Raw genomic sequence first — 8,748 nt, 5'->3', positions numbered from 1 at the left:
GATAAGATAGTCATACTCTTGCAGTTGTTTCTGATTGAATTTTGTTTTCTTTTAAATTTCCCTTTACTGAGGAACAGCTTTTAATCTACAAGGCTGTACATGTATGTTATTTTAAAACAGTCATTGTAACTTAAAATATAATTGCATTTGTGTGATTTTGTGTTTAACAATAATGCTTTGAATTTCTGTTTTTGCAGTAATGGATGATCATCATGGGTTGGATGAGGGAAAACATGCACAAACCGAAGAAAGTCGTAGTAGAGAAGGAACTAGGGATGGTGAGCATCAGCCCTTACCATGATATGTATCAGTTGCCATGCATTGATAACTTTTTTAGAGTTGTGTCTTGCCAAAATAATTCATTTTTTTGTTACCTGTACGTAATTGGGTCTTAACTGTAATGGCAGCACTTTCTCAAGAATTTTAGGGCTTATGTCCTCATATTATACTTCAATATCTGGTTAGCTTATGAGTTTTTTCTTGTACACTAAGTACTCCAGCAATACTAAGAAGAACATTGCAAACCAAATGTGTTTGAGGAAGCCAACTTTTATGTATTAGAGAAAGCCAACTATTACGTGTTAGAGAAGGCCAACTATTTTTCAAAACACATCTTCTTCGCACCTGGATAAATTAGCCAGTTTCTAGTTTTTAATTCCTTTTCATCCCTGCTATGAAGGCTTAAAATTTAGCACAGGGAGTGTTTAGTAGATGGAGTTTCAAAATCTTAAGGAAGAAGTGATTGTACAGTACCACGTTAATGCACAGCTTATTATTCTTGTGTATCCATTAAACTAGTCAACCACCCATTGTCCCCAATAGAACAAAATAATTTTGTTTTTAAAATTGATATAAAATAAAAGTCTCAACTTACCGGTAGTTTGGGAGGTTCTGTGGTATATTATAGGTTAAGGTATAGATGTATGGCAGTGATAAAAGCAATTTTTGCTGCATGTTACACAGAAGATATTTGCATATCATATGTAGTTACTCAAGCATTTGTCGCAGTGCACATATTTTTTCTATTCTTTGTTGTGACTCTTATTTAAAACCCCAAAAGCTGTGAACAAGACAGCTTGTAGGAAGTTGAGCCTTCTGTGTTAGCAAATGACAACCTTAACTTAAATGACAAAACTGGTAAACCATACATGTACAATTGCCCCTACTGTATTCTACATGTATACTTACAGCCTGCAAAGCATTCACTTTCTTTCCTGCAATGGTTTGGGGCACAACAAACATAAATGAATTAAGAGAGGTTGAGGAGTCGAGGAGGCAGAGTAAAGAAAACTTTTGGATGCCGCAAAGCTCTTAGAATGAGCTTGACGGCTATTAATGCAGTGTTCGACACTAACTTTCTTGCTAATTTGCCCTTTGGGCAACTAGTTCTGTTTTTGTTGGTTCCCCGTGTGTCTTTTTAGTTGCCTACCTGGTAGACTTTTGTTGCCCATTAGCGCTCATGAGAAAATTTCAACTTGCAGAAATGCTCAACTTTTTTATAAACTTGCCTTCTTGTTTTGGTGTTGCAACAGTGATTCATTGGGTGATTAATCAGTCATAGAGCACAACCCTCACAAGATTTTAAACATCCACGAACTGTGCCCACACATTTTGATGAGACTCCACTTTTCTAACAAATAGACCCAGTGAAGCACTTTTACTGGTCAAATACAATGAACCAACTGTCATGAATGAAAACATAATTCATGCCCAGAAGCACATCATTATCATTAATATTATTGTTATTATTTTTGTTGTCATCGTTGTTTTTATTGCTATTTTTATTTATTATTATTGTTATTATTAATAATTGTCTTTTTAACTATATATTAAGGAATGGCAAAAAGATGGCTCAGCCTGTACCTGTAGTGCCTATTTTGTATTTGTAATCATAGATTAATAAAACTGCTTCTCTTCCTCACCAGAGATCAGTCGGGGAGTAGCTTACAATCCTGACAACAGTGCCCCATTTCTTTTTGAGTCACACCAGTAAAACTTATACCCAAAATGTTGCCGTACTGTACAATTTGTGTGGAAAGACTTTGACACAAAAGTTATTTCCAAATACTGTTGCAAAATGCATCTTTGAAAATTCAATGAGGTTATCAAGCATTTTATAGTATTTTAAGAACTAGGGATTAATGCTTTTTATGGTTCGCAAGATCATTAATCGACTAGCCACTTTTATTTAGCAAGCTTTGGGGCAAGCTTCTCACAAAATTTGGGTTCATGGCTTGTTTTGGAAATGAGAGTCAATTGTAGAAACTTTCAGTGAATGTTAGAGTTGAGTTTACATGTCTTTGACCTTTAAGTTAATACTTCTGAACTTCTGCTCAAATGATTTCCCCAAAACTTGGGCATGGTTTGTATAAGTCAGAATAAGCTGGTTCCAGAAATTGAGTAAAAGTATACCAGCAAAATTTTTTTACTGGTAGTGTTGTTGTCCAAAAAATGGGGTCCAGTCAAACACCAGTAAGAATAAAAATATTTTCCCCAGTAAATAGAATTAAGTAACATTATCACCGAGTGAAACACAAAATATTTCCCAAAATTTCTTAGCCAACACTTCAAAGCCCCAAAATTTATGTTGCAAACTTTGACATGGGGTAGTGTGCCCACAATAACTGCAGCACCACCTTAAGTAATGATGAAATGGAATCAATAGAATAACCATGATAAGAATGGTGTTATCCTTTTGATACAATATTAATAACAAACAGTGGGGCTTGACTTTTCAAAATTACAGAAAAACTCAAATTGCATCTAGGGCCACCAGATCACAGTTTTCAAGCAACATACATTTAAATAGAAAGGAATTGTTAGCCAAATTAACTTTAACTAAAAATAACAGGCACTTTTTAAAAATAAAGTGGTTTGCTATTAAACAGTTAAAAAACAGTTCCTTTATATTGCTATATGTAGAAACATAAAAAATGAAAAGGGTTTGTCAAACACAACTCGATACATCACCACCACCCACATAAATTATGATACTCTCCCATGTAGATGTGGAAGGAAAACACCTTGTTTTCACTCTAAGAGGAACTGGAGTTTGCAAGCCCTGACAGCAAGCCCTGACAGTTGTTCAGATTGGTTTCTTTGGAGTTAATGACAATAAATTGATCAACACCAAATTAATTAAGAGAGTACTCGACAACCAAATTGATGGCATTTTGTTGGGTTCTTCATTAGGCCGTTGTTGTTGTTTTTTTTTATCATGACAGAACTCAAAAATGATATTGTTCGTAAAATGCTTGACAGTGGCCTTATAAATGAGTAGTTTTATGGACGTTATTTTGAAGATATGCTGTTGATGGACAAACCAAATAAATCTGACATGTTTTACAGTCAATAAATTTGAAGATGGTTTGATCCATTTCCTGGACATTTCTCTGAAAAGAACATCCATTGACATTTATAGGAATCACACAAACACTGGACAGAATGTCTTGTTTTCTAGTCAAGTACGTTGACTTGCCAAAATTACTTGGGTTAGGCCTTGTTGCACCAGGCTTCTCGTATATGTGAAATAGACTCTCTCATTCAGAAACAAAGAACAATGATGAAAACGTTCTGTTAGGGAATGGCTTTCCTAAATCTGTGGCTTCTACTCTTGTCAGGTGTTTCAGACACAGTGGCTCGGAACCTAGAACATCTTATCCCAATAACAACAAGACTATGAGTTTTAAGGATTTTAAATTCTAATGTGGGGTTTAGGACTGGCACTAGTTTTGCTAGGCTAATGATGTAATTTTGAAAGCAGATGGGAGCTCCTCTGGGGGCCTGTCCAGGAATCCCCATCAATGTCCCAGACCAAAAATGGCATGTGCTTTTAACTATTACTTCATCTCATGCAGGAAGGAAGTGATGTCTGAACAGTTTTCATTGAAGTGCCTTGAAACCAGAACCAGAGTATTAACAATATTACAAACAACGCAACAAAGAAAGTACAGGATGCAAAACAGAGCACAGTGATGCAAACCCAAATGCAAGTTAATTTTGAAACCAAATTGAAAATTGCTATGTAGAGTGAGACGGGTAACTGCAATCACAACTGGTGGTTTGCTATTTGCGTGAAAAATTAGCAGACATTAAGTTGAAGGAAGTCAGTTTATAGAGAAGTCCATTTGCATCATATTAATCAAAAACTGGTTTTCTTAGTTAGGTATAGAAATACAGTATGTTAATAAGTAGTTTCTTAGAAATCGATTTTGAAATAAAAACTAGCGCTAAAAAGTCACGACGTTTCGACCTCTACGAGGTCATTTTCAAGTGAGTAAATTTTCTACAATAGCATATAGCCATAAATATGTTAAAAACAACTTATAATAGATAAAAATGTGGCGAACGCTAAAATGTGATAAAATATGTGAAAAAGTGTTAAAAATATACAGTGGAAAAATAAAATAATCTTAGCAAGAATTGCTCTAAACAAATAATTGGGCGCGAATTGAATCGCACTGTTTGTTTAGCATTGGTTTCAGTTCTTTGATAAAAAAACATTTCAAAAATAAGGTAGCCAAATTTGTTCTGACACTGTCTTAAGATTCGAAAACTCTGTGCGATGTCTTCTGGCTCCATATCGTGCTGCTCTCTGAGGTGGTTTCCGATTGCCGATCCTTTGTGTTCTTCAATTCGTTGGCGTAGGTGTCAGCACGTGTAACCGACATAGCCTGCATCACACAGGCCACACTGAAATGAATACACCACGCATTGTTGACTAACAAGAGGCTGCTTGTCTTCCCTGACCTTAATTTCATCCTTGATCTTTCTACTTGTGTAAACTGGGTTAATATCTGCGTTGATCTTCCGACTGAGGTCAGCCAGCTGTTTACGTACTACGTTTGCAGATTTCTGGCCCTTGTAGGGCAACACGATTCTGACTGGGACTTCTCTTTTATCAGCCACTCGAGTATGTGAATCCTCGGACACTTTTGATTCAATAAATCTGCGAATGATTGACTGCACAAGGTCGTCAGGATAGCACAGTCGGGAAAAGATCTCTTTAAGGCGTTCACATTCCTCGTCAAAAAACTTCCACTTTCAAAATACAGTATGAATATTTATAATTTGAATTATAATAATATTACTGTTGTACTTTAGATTGTAATTCCAATGCTCTTTTTAAAAACTGATTTCAGTTTCATTAGGTAGTTGGGTGCTTTGGGCCCAAAACAGCAGCCTGAAAACGGTCCTTGTAAGTTGACAAGCCCTTGAATAGCCAGGAAGTTTCAAAAAATGGGCCCTGAAGAGGCAAAGGGCCGACTTCAGACACAACTTAAAGCGAGTTTCAATTAGTCCAGCAAATTTATTTCACTTTCCGTAGGAGGAAGGTAAATTCCTAAAGATAAACATGAAACGAATTACTACAAATAACTAACTGAAGACGGCAGAAAACTAAGAGGAAAACACAAACAGACGATAAACTAAACGGCTTACCAAAATGCTGGCAACGGGGTTCAGGGAACCAAGAAGATACAAGTGTACCGGACGATAAACTAGCACTAAACGAACATGAAAGGATAACACAAATATATACGCAACGAAATTTACATACGACGCGAGAAAAAAAGCATGCAGAATGTGAAAAAATACATTAACATACGGAACAAAAAAGGACACAAAGAAAACACGAAATAGCCGTAACAGGCCCCTTCACAGAAAGTTTCAGTTTTCCACAATATTGTTGTGTCTATTAAATCCATCTCCATATTTTTAATAGCCTGGCCAAACCATACCTGGAGGCATTAGATGATATGATCGATGAGGAGGAGGAGGAGTTAGAAGAAGACAAAGAAGAAGAGGAAGGACAAGAGGATCAAGAAGAACAAGTGGAAGGGCAAGAAGAACAAGACAATGATGATGAACACCTCTACAGAAATTTAATAGAGGATGAGTTTAGTGACAGTGATAAAATCAGTATTTATTTCGTAGATTTTTTAAATTTTTATCAGGATTTCTTTAACAGATGTATTAATAAGTAATAATTAAGTAAATAGAGGATGAGTCTGAAATTGTTTTGATTGTTCTACATTTACAACAGCTTATTCATATTAGCCCAAGCTCAAAGGCTGAAGAAAATATGTCATTACTTTTTTTTTACTAAATGAACCACAAATCACTGTGTTGCCTGTGACTAGTTTGTTGGATCTAGATTTAAGGCACAGAAGAGTGACAGAACTTTTCATCTTTGTAATAAGAACCCAGCCACAGTCGTGCCTGACTAACTGTGTCCACCTTCCTTGGTTTAAATAAGCTAATCAAAATGCATGAATGGTGAAAATATCAAGCATCATGTAACCTGTTGATCAGTCGACAACTCCACCTTTCACATTTCTTTTCATAATTTGGATTTGCCAGATTTGAATGGAAGCTACAGGAAAGTTGTTGAAAACATGTCAAAAAATGATGAAAAAAAAATAGTTTGGTGGTCTGTGTTAGAAGTGCACCACTGTAAATGCAATGATAAGTATTATATTAGTATGTCCAAAAGGCATTTATCTGTCAAAAATAGAATTTCTCAAACTAATTCTAACTTTGGTTATTTTGCCTTTGTAACAATACAAATCTCAAGATTATAGTGGTTTTACAACACAGGCTAAAAACATGCCCTAAAATATAATTTTCGAAAATGTTTGGATAAAGCAACGGTTTGTATCATACGTGAGCATTGCAGATAATTCAAGCCAATTAATTAAAGGTCACAAGTCAGATTGTTTTGGTTCGCCCGTGTCTAGAAAAATCTATAAGATTCCAGTTGATAGTGATAATGGTAATTATACCTGCTCATGAAAACACCAGTTGTATAAATTCCAGTCTAGCCACAAATAAATAAAAAAAGATTTGTAATCTTCTTTGTCATAACTGAATTATGTTATTGAACTAGTATGAGGTCCGTGTTCGTAAAACATTGGTCGAGTTCTTCGCCTTGCAATGTTACGGCGAGATCCATAGACTTGTTAAAAAAAGAAATACCCATATCAGTATCCGACTTAAGTTTCATTCCATGTTCAATGCTAAATTCCTGAAGGGTGTACCTACAAACGAGGACTAACAATAGAGCTATAAATCAATGAACATAATAAATCCCTCTAAGATTCTCTAACCGAAACAAGTGATAGGTTGAGGTATCACTGAATTCCTAATTTTCAACCTCCTGCTCTCATTTCATCGTCTCTCCCGGTTAATAACACGTACCCGTTGTAGCTAGTTCCAGCCGATCCCAGGAATGCAAATCTCATTAACAGTCAGTGCTCTCTCTGATAACCATAACAAGTACTTTTAAGGGTATCAAGTCTTATATCGGAGGTTCGGTGATATTTCTTTCTAAAAGCAAAAACTGAAATAGTGTTCAACATAACCTTGCTCAGCACGTTTGCGAAAATCTATTGGTTCCTTTCAGAGGTTTCTTTGAGAGCACTCGGCTAACCTCCAGGTACGATTTCCGTACAGCGCCATACATTAATTATGTATGCAACTATCTCAAACTGTCACATTATACTCAAACAGCAATCGTGAAAAGAACGAGTCAGTCAAAAAATTGCATGCATAATTAATGTAAGGGGTGGTGCGAAAATCTTGCCAACCTCCCTGTCAAAATAAGAGAGCCCCTCTGCCAGTTTTGTCCACATAGTATAATTTCTACTGACAGAATCGCTATGATTACGATGACGACCACAAAGCGCTTTGTGGTGTATTGAATAGGCCACAAAGCGCTTTGTGGTGTTTTGAATAGGCCACAAAGCGCTTTGCGGTGTTTTGAATAGGCCACAAAGCGCTTTGTGGTGTGAAAAATTGGAAAACCCAAATTATTTCAGAAAATACCTGTGAGATATTTGCGAGTCAACGAGCCATCCAGTTTTCAATGTTAAATCCCAAAATAAAACACCACATAGCGCTTTGTGGTGTTTTGAATAGGCCACAAAGCGCTCTGTGGTGTTTTGAGTAGGCCACAAAGCGCTCTGTGGTGTTTTCAATAGGCCACAAAGTGCTCTGTGGTTTTTTGACTACTACTGCTGTTTTGTAAAGCAAAGCAAACTAGGAACAGTTAGAAAGCACTCCGACCATAAAAATCTACTCGACAAGAAAATTTCTGTAATAAATGGTCGATGCTACAGGAGACGGCTTACCCAAAAAGGTTCAGTCAGCCTCAACAAACTTATACTGACAAGAGGGCTTTCGCGAACCGGATTTCGTGTGAGTGACAAGATTGGGAATAGAGAAATATTGCGCAGATTGAGTGGTAGTTTTACAGCACCGAAACTAAAATTGGTTACACTGCTTCTCAGAAATTTTGTTTTGCCTCTGTAATATCATTAAACGATCTGAATAATTTGAGGATAATCAAAGCGCGGAGTTTAATATTGGCTGGCCGGGAACACGCAGTTCGCAAACCGGAGAGCAACCACTGTTTAAATCTTCGATCGAACTTTCATGTTGAATTTGAAACTGAAAATACACTAAGCGGTCAATTTCCGATAGAAATCTTGTGAGGTAAATGCTATTCTTGCAAATAGTCGCTGCATATTTACGTTCAGAGTCACTCTGGTTCAGAGTAAAGACATACAAAGTCAAATACTGCTTCCGAACGCTACCCCTCCAAAACTCAATTTTGCTCGAAGACCGAACTGCAACGGAGTTTAGTTACCAGTCTTATGCTGCGTGTTATTAGATAGAACGCATGATATGATTGGCTCCGTATATCACATTACGTCAGAGGACATGTCTGCTACATAGGACATAACTGCA

The sequence above is a fragment of the Orbicella franksi genome, chromosome 12 (assembly GCF_964199315.1).
Source record: "Orbicella franksi chromosome 12, jaOrbFran1.1, whole genome shotgun sequence".
NCBI lineage: Eukaryota > Metazoa > Cnidaria > Anthozoa > Scleractinia > Merulinidae > Orbicella > Orbicella franksi.
Note: the sequence above shows the minus strand (reverse complement) of the source record.